At 47.1% G+C, this 13,607-nt stretch overlaps 2 protein-coding genes across 2 annotated transcripts in view; one reads left to right on the forward strand and one right to left on the reverse strand.

Annotated features, from left to right (window-relative positions):
* LOC147699012 (importin subunit alpha-5) overlaps positions 1-11,587 on the reverse strand; it is a 270,809-nt gene extending 259,222 nt beyond the window's left edge. The window contains exon 1 of the mRNA XM_086935614.1: positions 11,366-11,587. The gene's annotated coding sequence lies outside the window, so the exon portion shown is untranslated. The remainder of the gene's footprint in view (positions 1-11,365) is intronic.
* The window catches only part of NDC80 (NDC80 kinetochore complex component), a 288,742-nt gene that overhangs the window by 27,500 nt on the left and 247,635 nt on the right, over positions 1-13,607 (forward strand). The window lies entirely within an intron of this gene.

The raw sequence follows: 13,607 nt of genomic DNA on the forward strand, positions 1-13,607 counted from the left end.
GATTATATAATGGATCACCCAGACTGGCACGTCTGTCTGTGAGACGGCTAGATTAGAACTATGACGTGCAGTACCGGCCCAGTGCAAAAAAAGTAGTTGCGGATTTCCTAAGCAGACTACCCCTACCGGGCCAAGAGGAGCCAGGGGAAAGAAGAGGAATTTTGCGTGGCAGGCATCAATGAGTTCCCCAGCATACAAAACGATGACTGGAATAAGGCATACCTAAAGGATGAGACACTTCAGGAAGTGCACAGGCTCATTGTTAGTGGCTGGCCCAGCATGAAGAGTATAAGAAATGAGCTTAGACCATTCTGGGAAACTCAGAAATGAATTGTCCAGGGAAGGTGAGACAAGGCAAGGTTATACCTCCTGTCGTACTAAGGAAAATAATATTAAACATATGCCATGAAGGACTCCTAGGCATAAACAAAACAAAACACAGGATTAAGAGCTGGTATTGGTGGCCAGGCTGCGACTCAGAAATGAAACCCGCTGTGAGAAACTGGGTCCAGTGTGAAAATTCGGACAATTCTCAGGTTACGATGAAACCCCCTCTGCAACCATTACAATGTCCTGGCATGCCATGGGAAACAGTGGCCATTGACATTATGGGACCCATAAGGTACAAGGAAAACATGTACACATTGTGGTCATGGTGGACCATTTCTCTAAATGGCCTGCGATAAAGATATGCCATAAGGTTGAGACACAGGATTTAGTCACATTCCTGGACAGAGTTTTCACGAGGGAAGGCATACCAAAAACTATTGTTAGTGACAATGGAAGCCAATTCACATCAGGGTGCTTCAAAAATGTTCCTGGAAAGGAATGGAATTAAACATAAAACCATTTCTGTGTACCATCCCGCTGGAAACGGTGCAGTAGAACGCTTCAATAGAGTAATACAAGGCACAATACAACTTGCTAACAACAATGGACTATGTTGGATGAAAGAGGTGTACAAAATAATCTGGGCATACAGGATTGCACCAGGAGAGAGCACACACTTCAGCCCTTTCGAGTTTATGAGAGGAAGGACACCTTTATCAAAGGACAACGTTGGATGGTTCAAAACAGCTAGGAGAGCAGAGTGGTCGAGTGCATCGGCCAAGGAGAGCATCCAAAAGAAACAAAGTGCATGTAAGGAAAGATATGATGCAAAACATAAGAGCAAACCAATCAATATCAAAGGAGACAGAGTGAGAGTGAAGAAAAGTGGCTTTGTTGAAAAGGGTCAAAATAGATTTTCTAAACCGTTAGTAGTGAAGAAAGTCTTTTGCAATTCTGCCCTCCTCAGCGATGGGAAGGTGTGGATGCATATGCGCTATCAGCTTGTACACCTACAGAGGAAGAAAGAGACATTAGAACAAATTAACAGAGCACTGCCGGATCACCACAACATGAGGAACAGGAGTACACTAATAAGAAGGGCAACTTTGACTGGTTGATATAATGAAGGATCAGAGTCGGATGGAGAAGAGAACTGCACACCCGTGTTATCCCAAATCAATGGCAATGTGGTTGGTATTGACCAGGCGCACATTGAGTCCATCGTGGAATACGGAGATGGCGGCACTAGTAGTTCGGCCGAGTCGCACGGTGGGGTGAGTGATTGCCAGTCAGAGGAAGATCAGGATCCTAAGGAAGTTATTGTAAAAGAGGGAGCAATGCTGAGGGTTTTACTGGGACAGAGAGAATCATTGAGTCGGAAGAACTGGAAAAAAGAAGGCGACAAAGCGATGGAAGCAGGATGCATCAGTATGGCCGAAGTGTTGTGAAGCTCAGAAAGTACAAAGACTTTGTTTGTTACTAACATACTATGTCTGCGGTTCTTCCCTTTCTCTTTATTATGAACCACAACTTTGTTTTCCTCCGTAAGGAGATGTGTTGTGTTGGAGTTTAACCTTCGCTACCCATCGTCCCCTTTAAGCCTCCGCCACGCACGTTCATGCCCTCGCGCTTGCTATGTATGACATCAGCTGGCATTCTAGAATGCCAGCTGACAGTTGTTTTGTGGCAGTTGGTTAGATCGACCCAGCCTGCAACCTGTACGGAACCCTTCGCCGTGCTGGTGTGTCATATTTTATTAATACAATTAAAACTTGAACTTTAACTCAGCCGTGCCTACCATCCTTCCGAACAGTAGGAGAGTAATTTCAGTGCTATATTTCTTATCATGACATCCGTACAAGGCAAAAGAATATTTTCGTACATGACTGTTTAACAGCCCACGAAAGGTGCACCTGGACCTACATAAAGTGTAGGTCACCCTACTCCAAGAAATGGATTTGACCGCCACAACTGAGACCAGATTTACAGTCTGTTTGTATGTATATATTTAGCCTGCATCATTCTCGCCCTTAACAAGGGATGTGGCCATCACTGTCAGGAAAGGGCTGCAATTACATCCGTTGCAATCAGTGTCTGATGACTGGGGACAATATTACAGTGTGGGAGGTGCTTGGAGGTAAACCATTATCAACACATATGGGCCTAATGTAGATGACTCTGGTTTCATTCAGGTGTTGTGGTATAGGGGCCGCTTAGTGGCCCCTCAGAGAACAATTTGGGGTGGGTACTTCAGCCACACTTGACAGAAATGATGCTACACAATATGGTGGACGTGTGGCGCAATAGGAACCCAGCTGCCTATGAAGGTCCATTTGTACCTGCAGTGCAAAACACCTGGTTTATTCTCCCAAGATGTACGTTCCTGAACTGAACTGCATCAGTGAGCCTCCCTTAAGAATGCTCTCAAATTGTTTACCAGTACCACTCGAGAACAAGATTCCTGGGGTGAATCAAGCTTTCTGGGGGAGCCACTCACACTGGGGGCACTGGCGTTTGGGGAGGAGCTAAAGAGATTCTATAATATTTTTCTATAAACAAGGGCTCGTCGATCTGTATAATACACACTGAGAACTATTCAAAGGGGGTGTTCAGGGCATTTGCATGGTTAAACAAAACGGGATATTAAACATTCTCAAAGCCGATATGACTAGATTGAAGAAAAAGTATCTATCCTAGAATTGGAAATCAAACCCATGCAGGCCCTAGATGCTTTCATTTTGGCTGACATTCAAGACAAGCTCACAGAATATCTGAAGGTAACAGACGAGGAGATTAAATAATTATATAGGGATGCACCTCCAGGAGCATAGGGAAGCGATAAATTTGGAAACGCTTGGCTAATTTATGTAAAATGCCCATGGGGTGCTAATGACAATGTGGAAGGATTCACAAGATTTTACACAGACCTCCATTACTCAAAAGGTTAGCAAAGGCATGCTTAGATCAGTGAATATTTGGAGGACACTGTGTCCCACTTACTAGAGCTCTCTGAGGAAGTGTGGTTGGCGCACATTATCCCCTCTCTAGGAGGGGCGCTATTCTAATCACATTGCTCAAACCTGATAAACAGCAAGGCTAACATAAATCCTAGCACCTGCTGTCTTTCATAAATACTGGCATTGAAAACCTTGCCAATCTCCTCGTTATCAGGAACCTCCCCACAACCCCAAAGATGGTGGATCCCAAACAGTCTGGATTTATACCTGGTAGGTTTACAACACTCGATTTGTTAACCATATTTACACCATTACGTCAATTGAATGCTGACCTTAACAAGGCAGCCATCGTCTTGGACACTGGCAATTCAATGCAATCACTTGAGCGGGAATACCTTCTCATCGCATAGGAAAGTATGTGCATGTTGAGGTCGTTTTTGGGTTTGGGCTGGATATGGTTGCTGTTAGCCAGCACACAGCATGAAACCATGTGAATAGTCAGCGGCCCAGCCCAATTATTATTTTCAGAGGCACAAGGGAGGGATTTCCGCTATTCCCTATCCTCTTCGCTTTAGAGATAAAACTGTTAACATATAAATTACAGCAGGATCATAATAAGACAGTCAGAGGTCTTCAAATCAGGGAGCGAGGGCTCCTCTTGTCTCTACAAGAGTATGATATTGTGCTTTTTGTTAGAGAGCCCAGGAGCATTTTAATACACTGGTCTGTGGGAACAGTAAATTTGATTACCTATCAGGACTTGCAATAAACTGCAAAAATCTCCAATATTCCCCCTAACAAGTTACATCCCTGCATGCCAATTAGAATACCCATTACGATAATGTAGAGACTCGGTTAAAAACAGGCATTTGGAATTGCCCTAATGAGCAGTAGTCTAAATTATGGTGTGGTTGTAACTAGACTAGAGAAGAAGAGTAATCTAGTCACATTGCTACCTTGCATTTGCAGGGTGTAACGCTTTGAAGATACGATCATCGTACCAAAATGACTACCTGTTCCGTAATATTTCTGTGGTCTTGCCCCAACAATTCTTTAAACAGTGAGGTCCCTTAGTGGCTATAGTCAACAGTATTCTATGCTAGGTGCATGAATTAGGTGCTGGTGCAAAATTGTGTCACTGTTAAACCCCCCCCCCCCCCCCCCCACTCCTCTGCACCAGCGTAGCTGGACGATTAAAGCACCGTGGGCCTGGGCATCAAATCACATCTTGCTCTACAGCTGCGGTCACAAGGCCGACTAGGCTACCCTTAGCAGCGATAAGTCTTTGTTATATTCTAGCATCTATAACACCAGTGCGCAGCAGATAGACACTCTTAATTTGTTAGCCTTTGTGGTTTTTCACAGCAGGAACTGTTCAAACTGACTGGGAGACCCACTTGTGTCATGGGTCGCTTATGGTATTGCTCTCCAATGTAATCCGCATTCGATGGTTATGCCACTCAATGGAAGCATGCTGGGGATCTCCGCCTTGTCAAGCTCTTATGCTGCAGGACTAGGCACGCTAGTCAGGCAGGCATCTAGGCACCAGAAAGACCCTCAGCAGCTCCTACAAACTTCAGGTGAAGCCCTTTACATTTAAGATACTGGCTGTCCAGGAGACACCACCACTCTGCAGCTCTTGGAATACTATGAGGAGTAATCACTTACTTGGCTACTAAGAATTTGAGACTGTGATCAAAGTAGTGATTTTTAATCTCATTTTTATGCACTTTACCAGACTTGGGATGGGGATCCACGGTCTCCAATTTTCAAGCCTTTGGGAGGCGGTTCTTTGTAGTGCTCTTTCAGGCTCCTCTCCGGACACTGCCTTTGTGTGAAGTGAGGGCTGGCTCCGAGCAGGAGTACCAAAACTTAAGCATAATGTAGTGTGATATCTCTGAACTCTGCAGTAATCACCCTTCCTGAAGCAGTGATGTGGTGGGTGGGGGGGCACAAAAGGACAGGTCTGGCTTTGAAACTTCCTTATGTTGAACAACAGAGAAACTGCCGTTCTACTCTCACTCCTACCAAATGGCAGTGCTCAGAAAAAATAAATCAGGAGCTCCTTCCTAGCAGTTTTAACAGAATATCTAAATGGTGTCCTGTCCCCACCTCCTACCTTCAGTGTCTCCAGCCACAGGAATACTCCCAGTTACATTTTCCCTGAAGGGAAAGCTGGCCCAATCCTCCATCTTGTGCTAAAGCAGGTATCTAAAATAGTTAAACTTACTTCAGTATTTAGTCACACACAACACACAAAGGTGAAACTTCACACAAGAGTGGTAGACCGCTCTTTTTCTGATAAGAGGAATAAAGGTCTAGCCGCAATATAATACCACGCGATACGCAGCGACCACAGCTTTAATGATGAACCTATTACAGCAGACAGTGGTCAGCTTTTTTATGAGGGTGTTCATGGTGCCCTGCATTAGGTAACGGAACCGTTTCTGGACCACAAGTTGGGGACAGGCCTAGTACTCTGTGCTCGCACTAATTTACCATAACGGTAGGATCAAAAGTAAAGCCAGGATACCAGTTTCATATGCAGCAAGGAATATACAATCCTGCCCCAGTATTAACATGAAGGCTGTCTGCCTGGCTAGAGAATGACCCATGTTCTAGAGATGGCCAAAGACTGCAGACGATCATTGTTTGTTTGGCAGGTGGTGCATGCTTGCGCTATTGCGCTTTTAAGTCTGGTAACAACTTTGTCGCTCTGCTCCTCACATACCACTGAATTATTTTATTCAGTGCGTAATTGTTTTTATTACTGTTGATGGAACATAAATGTTTAATGATGCTTGCCTCTACCAATTCACGCTATCAAAAGATATCTATGACAATTATTGTTGGAGAAATGTAAGTTGGCTAAGTCGAAATACTTGAGATTTCATACTGCATCGTAAAGTCATGCAGAATGTTCGAAACATGATAAAATTAAAACGTAAACAAAGAGAGAAACAATAAGTAAGCCTGTACATATTTACGTGGTTTTGAGAAACAAAATATAGCTAACAGAGTGTGGTGACAATAACTTTTAAGATACATGAAAATTAAATTTTTAGCATGATAAAGATCCTGAAATTATTCAAATGCTTGCTCTAGTAATAATCGATATTATGCAAATCTGCAGCTTTCTGTAACGTTATGTAGTGAAAACGTGTATTTCAGTGTGACCCGTTAATATTTTGCTTTGAAAATAGATAACGTACAAATGATGTTATAAAGAGATTATTTTATTTTTATTTTAGATTTTCAGTAGTGCCTAATATTGACATGTAACCTTTGAAGGAGAATAGTAATTGAACTAATCAAGAGCTATTGAAATAATTAATGTTTGATTTATAATAATCAAAACACTGCAATGATTCAGCGAAATTTCATGTAGGCCTCAAATGCTTTTCTTTCTTACTTCATTGTAAAATTCTATGAAGCAGTCACCTTGGACACAGATCTTTTCATGAAGTTTCTATTTGGTATTGGTTAACAATGGATTTGTTTCTAGTTAGGCAACACCTCTGACAGAAATGTAGCAATAATATTACAAACCCGGAGAGAGCGCTTTGGAACGAACAGACTGTGAGCAAACTAAAGTTTTACCTACTTTCATGGCAGGGATGAAAATGTAATACAACCTCAATTTCCACCTGGAGAACAACAACGACCGCAACACCAGCACCCTGCTCGACAACCTCGCCAATCTTGGACTCAAGCAACTGGTGTCCACCCCCACCCACCTCGCCGGACACACACTCGACGCAGTCTTCTCTTCCAGCACAGACATCGCCTTCAGCCACGCCACAGAGCTTCAATGGACGGACCACAGCTGCGTCCACTTCACCTTCAAGAGAACGACGACCCACCAGCAACAGGCCGCCCGCAGAAGCTGGAACAAGATCACAGCAGACCAGCTCGCCACCTCCCTGAGCCAGCACCCTCCTGCCAGCTCAGCGAACCCCAGCCAGGCCGCCGACAACCTCACGAAGTGGATCAGCAACTGCGCGGACGAACTCGCCCCTCTGAGGACCTCGCCCAGCAGACCCGGCAGCAAGAAAGCCCCGTGGTTCACCGACGAACTCAAGAGCTCCAAGAAGAACTGCCGAGCCCTCGAGAAAGTCTGGAGAAGGGAACCTACACCGGACAACAGGACCTCCTTCAAGCTTGCCACCCGGAAGCACCACCAGCTGATCCGCGCCGCCAAGAAAACAGCATTCAAGGACCGGTTGGACAACAACGCACACAACTGCAAGGAACTCTTAAACATCGTGAAAGAGCTTTCCAACCCCAGCGCAGGAAACAACGACATCACCCCATCGCAAGACCTCTGCAACTCCCTCGCTTCATACTTCCACAACAAGATCGCGGACATACACAACAGCTTCAACAACCAACCAACGCACACCATGACCGAACAACCACCCCCCACCACCACCCTCCACGCCTGGACCCCGATCAGCACCGAAGACACCATCCGCACGATGAACTCCATCCACTCCGGATCACCGACCGACCCCTGCCCTCACCATGTCTTCAACAAGGCCGACGCTGTCATCGCACACCACCTGCGAGACATCATCAACACATCCTTCGACACCGCCACCTTCCCTGAGAGCTGGAAACACGCCGAACTCAGCGCTCTGCTCAAGAAACCAACAGCGGACCCCACCGAACTCAAGAACTACCGCCCCATCTCGCTCCTCCCGTTTCCTGCGAAAGTCATCGAGAAGACCGTCAACAAGCAGATGGCCGCCTTCCTCGAGACGAACGGATCCCTCGACCCCTCACAGTCCAGCTTCCGAGCCAATCACAGCACCGAGACCGCCCTCATCGCCGCCACCGATGACATCCGAGCCCTGATGGACAATGGAGAAACAGCGGCCCTCATCCTCCTAGACCTCTCCGCGGCATTCGACACGGTCTGCCACCGCACCTTAGTACAGCGCCTCAGCAACATCGGAATCCAGGACAAGGCGCTGGAATGGATCATCTCCTTCCTTGAAGGAAGAACACAGAGAGTCCGCCTACCACCGTACAAGTCAGAGGCCTCCGAAGTCATCTGCGGCGTCCCTCAAGGATCATCTCTGAGCCCCACCCTCTTCAACGTCTACATGAGCCCCCTCGCGGCCATCGTACGCAAACACAACCTCAGCATAATCTCCTACGCCGACGACACCCAGCTGATCCTCTCCCTGACCAACGACCCCGCCTCCGCCAGAGCCAACCTGCACGAAGGGATGAAAGAGGTAGCCGAGTGGATGACGACCAGCCGCCTGAAACTGAACTCTGACAAGACGGAGGTCCTCATCCTGGGCTCTTCACCCTCCGCCTGGGACGACTCCTGGTGGCCTCCCGCCCTGGGCGCCGCGCCCAAACCGACAGACCATGCACGCAACCTGGGCTTTATCCTGGACTCCTCCCTCTCCATGACCAGGCAAGTCAACAACGTCTCCTCGGCGTGCTTCAACATCCTACGCATGCTACGGAAGATCTTCTGGTGGATCCCCACCGAGACCAGGAAGACCGTCACCCAGGCCCTCGTCACCAGCCGACTGGACTACGGCAACGCCCTCTACGCCGGAACCACCGCCAAGCTCCAGAAGAGACTCCAGCGGATCCAGAACGCCTCAGCCAGACTCATCCGCGACATCCCACGAACCAGCCACATCACCGGACACCTGAGAGACCTTCACTGGCTCCCCGTCAACAAAAGAATCACCTTCCGCCTCCTCACCCACGCACACAAAGCCCTACACGACCAAGGCCCGAGCTACCTCAACAGCCGGATCAACTTCTACGCTCCCAAACGCCACCTCCGATCAGCCAACCACGCCCTCGCCGCCGTCCCCCGCATCCGAAGAGCGACTACAGGAGGAAGGTCCTTCTCCTACCTGGCCGCCAAGACCTGGAACTCCCTCCCGACCGACCTGCGCCTGACCCAAGACCACCTCTCCTTCAGGAAGAAGCTGAAGACCTGGCTGTTCGAGCAGTAGCGGCACCCTCCACCCCCCCCCCCCCCCCCCCCCAGCGCCTTGAGACCCTACGGGTAGGTAGCGCGCTCTATAAGTGTCATTGATTGATTGATTGATTGAAGTTAACAAACCTAATGAATTTGCAACGGATTACTTAATTCTTCCGGATGATTTAATGATGCATTGATCACCCCATTAACATCCCACTGTAAGCGACTAATGGAAACCTTTATGGATTGACATAAAAGATACTTTGTGGGTGTAAACTGTGAACTTTTGGGAATATAATTGCCCCCTGAATGAGGCATTGGGGCTGGCTGTCATTTTAATTTTCCCTGTCTAGCATGCAGTTGGATTGACTCTTAATTTTCCCTCAGTGCCAAACTTTGAACAGAACTTTCTTGATTGGCAATCAGAACCTGCACTTTACAGAGTGGTAAAGGTAAGCAGAAAAATAACCTTTCGGTTGAAGGGTTAACCGACTCCTTCTGTGGCACGTTGTGCTGCAGTTTCTGACTTGGCAAATTTCATATCTGAAGACGGACTAAATCTCAGCCATATTTGGGTATGTATAATCTGACAACTGAGTCTTGAATTCTCCTTTTGTTTATCTACTACTCTCTACAGGCAACCAGCAAATGTTCAGTGTTTAACTGTATTTTCTTGTGTAGCAATTTGTACTAATTATCGGGTATTAAATCCGATTTAGAATACGATTTCATGATTTGTCCATTCAAATTGAGTCTTTAGATAAATGTTTTCATGAGTAATTTTTATTGTCTTTATCTCATTCTTTTGGTCAATATTTACTTGTCTCACGGTTTGTGCTTCGGTGTATGGCAAAGATAATGTAAACAGGCATGTGTTAAGGCAATTCTTTATTTTAGGTCCTCATAAGGAAATTACCTCAAGTTCTCCAAATCTCCAAGTCCCTGTTAGCTCAAAAAAAAGATCCATTGGAGGACTATGGTTTAGTAAACAGGATGGTAAATAAATTAGTGAGAAAGATATTCTAAGTTTATGGGCCCAGTTGGAATAATAATATATTGTGGTGTGGAGAGATAAGAATTTGGTAAGCTTTCCGCTGAATCACTGTGGTAGTCACATCTCCCACCTAAAATGAAAATTCGCTCCCAACCGATATTATTAGCCTATATCATCACCTGGAAACAAGTTAAAAGCAAGCCTCCAAGTAGGCAGCTGTGTGCATCAGGCACCCTCAAATCTTGATCTTGGATAGTTCACTATGGATCTCCTAATTTACTAGCCAAGTGCTAGGTACAATCCCGGTTGACAGGGCCAGGCAAATTCTAAGTGCACCCATCGGTCTGACCTCGCTGATGCTTAAAGGCTCTGTGTTGTAAATCCCATCCTACATTCCACGCCACGCTGGCTGAGCAGCAGGTAAATATAAGTTACAACATATCTCCCTTCTTTATGGGGAACAAATGCATTGTGAATACATTAGATGAAACAAATAAAATAATGACAATATGGCAAATAACATGTAGCCAAGAAATTGAATACAATGCACTAATAATAAAACATGCAATACAATAATGAACATTACTTGAAGGTTCCACACTTGTCAGTTGATGGTCTGGTCAGCTGGTGAGGTGTATTGCTCTGCTGTATCTTAATAAATAAACTTAATAAACCTACCCTGTAACTCAAGCAGAAGAATCCTGTGATCCATCTAAATTACGTTTACAACCCTCTGGCCTCGAATGAGACACTGACGTGCCCACCAACTGGGTGGTACTGTTAGAGCTCGTGCCCCTGGCACTGTCCAGACTAAATACCTGACTGATGAAGTGGCACTGGGCCCCGTGGCCACCGCCAGAGGCTTGCCAGCTGACCGACATGCTAAAATTTGACTGGGGCACTTTGTCATCACCCCCGCCCCAGGCCTCCATAGGTGGGCAGACCCCACTACTCGTTGGCACAGGAGGGGGTGGGGGGCCTCAGGGCGGGGAGGCCAGGCCGGAGGGTGCGGGGGGGGGGTCTACGCGCAGCCAGGCACCGAGCGCGCGTGACCTTCCTAACCCCCCTCGCCCCGGCGGTTCCTTGGCAGGGCATGGCGCTGACGCAGCTCCCACCGGCAGTTACCTTTTGCTGGGTCTCTCGGGCAGAAGCGTCGCTCTCGCGTCGGCGGTCGGCAGGTGAGACGGCTGTCAGGCTCACCCTGCGCGCGCACTCGCTCTCCCAAGGGTGTGTGGCCAAAAGCCGATCAGACAGCCCAAACTGGAGGAGGCAGGCCTCGCAATGATAGCCGGTACCTTTAGTGCGCACGTACCAAGGCTGGGTGAGCGAGCTCGACGGGCCTCTCCTGGCACCCCGCAAGAATGTGGGAGATGTAGTTTCTTTCGCTACTGCAGCTCGTTGTTGTGGGGCGCTGAAAGACTATATTTCCCAGGAATCTCGGCGGTCAGTTAGGGGCTGATCTGAGTCTTAGTGCTAGCTTAAAAGCGTCTCGGGAAACGTAGTCCGCACTCCCTCTCCTTTAGACAGGCACAGCCTTTGTTCATAACACCTGAACTCGCTCTCCCATCGTGCTTGAGAATTAAAGTAACGGGACGTCACACATGCGTGTTGGTGTTCCCTTCAGCCCAGCACAGGGAATGACGTCATTTGCGTAGGAAGGGATTCACGACATGGAAATAGAAAGGAAGATTAGAAAGGGCGACATGAAAGAAGTACTCCTTATATCAATTCAGGGAAATGCTTGTGACTCAATTTCCAAACTCTGCTCAGGTTTATATTTGGACCCGCCGGTCCTTAAGTTATAAACACAGTATATTCTTTAACAAAAGCGAATATAAAAACACTGATTTGAGGCCGAAACATACAGAATTTCACAGCTTTCGCGTCTGAAAGTTTTTATTCAATTAAGAGCACCGAAAAACAAGCATTTGCAATGCAATAGGTCTCGTATTCACTGAGTTTTAGCTATTGGCATTTTAAATGACTATGCCTTTTATTTATGTTTCGGTTTTTAAAACATAAATAAAACGCATTGTCATTTACAATACTAATAGCTTAAACTTTCGCACATGCGAGACCTATTGCATTTAAAAAAATGTATTTATTTAATGTGATTTTATATAGTGCGAACTTTATCCAAAGGTATCAGAGCGCTTTACAAAAGGACCATTTACATTACATAAGGACTTCGAAGTATATGAGTTTCATAAAAGATACAAAAAGAAAAACTATAAATTCACAAAAGAATTGTAGTAAGTACATACGTCTACTGCAGATACTGGCGGTTAGAGTTACATATATACAAGTTGTAAATCACTCAAGATTACATTTTAAAAAGCGATTAGGGTTGGACAATTATATATTACATATTTACAGAGCATGACATTCTTGCCATCGTTCAGCCAGGCGTTCAGGTGGTGTTGCACTTAGGGGAAGTGGTCTTGGGTCCGTAGGGCCAAAATTCCCCGGAGAAAAGAGGGCCTTGTGCCCGGTGTCCACCCTTAAATAGCCCTTATCCCCCTACACATTCCTACCTTAAATTTATGGCTGAGCTGGCCCAGCCCCAATGCTTGGTGGGCCCGCTCTTTCTCTTTCCTTGCCTTTGCTCCCCTTATCTCCAGCCAATCATTGGGTGCTCGGGCTCTGCCCCCCGGGGGTGGCCTCCACTGAGACCCCCGGTCCAGCCACTGTCCCCCTCCCCCTGGGGAGTGGGGGGGCCGAACCAAGGGGCACAGCAGAGGCACCCCCCACATGGTCGCACCGCCCGAATCCCAATAAATTCAGACCACACCAGTTTATTTTATGGAAGAATTAAGGCCGCAGTTTATTAGGCATTTATCACTTACAAGCGATCCTTTACAAGCCATTATTTCTGTTTTGGCGACCGTGCGTCCTTACACAACCAGCTCTGCACTGTGCCCTACATTCAGTGCGGCTCTCTTTACAAAGTGACTTGTCCCCGTCCTTAACCACCAATGCCTCTGCACTGTGCCCTACATTCAGTGCAGCTATCCTTGCCCAGGCAACCCCCTCCCTGGGACACACCTTTTCCTTTCTCTCCGGGCAAGCTTCTGCTTCCGGCCCGACCGGGTAACCTTTTACCTCCGGTTTCCACACACTCCTTGGGTAAGCGTCTGCTTTAACCCAAACCGGATGGCCCCTTTGCCTCCGGTGTCCAATCACTCCCGGGTAACCAGCCGGTTCCCACCCGGCCGGGTGACCTTTTCACTTCCGGGGCCCACACATTCCCTTCCGGGTTGGCGTTTGTCCCCCGCCCCCCGCCCGCGTTGCGCCATTAATTGTTTACTTCCGGTTCACCTGAACACAGGGGGCTCGGGGAGCTTGCCAGTGACCCCCTGGGTCCCGC

Source organism: Lissotriton vulgaris, chromosome 8, assembly GCF_964263255.1.
Source record: "Lissotriton vulgaris chromosome 8, aLisVul1.2, whole genome shotgun sequence".
NCBI lineage: Eukaryota > Metazoa > Chordata > Amphibia > Caudata > Salamandridae > Lissotriton > Lissotriton vulgaris.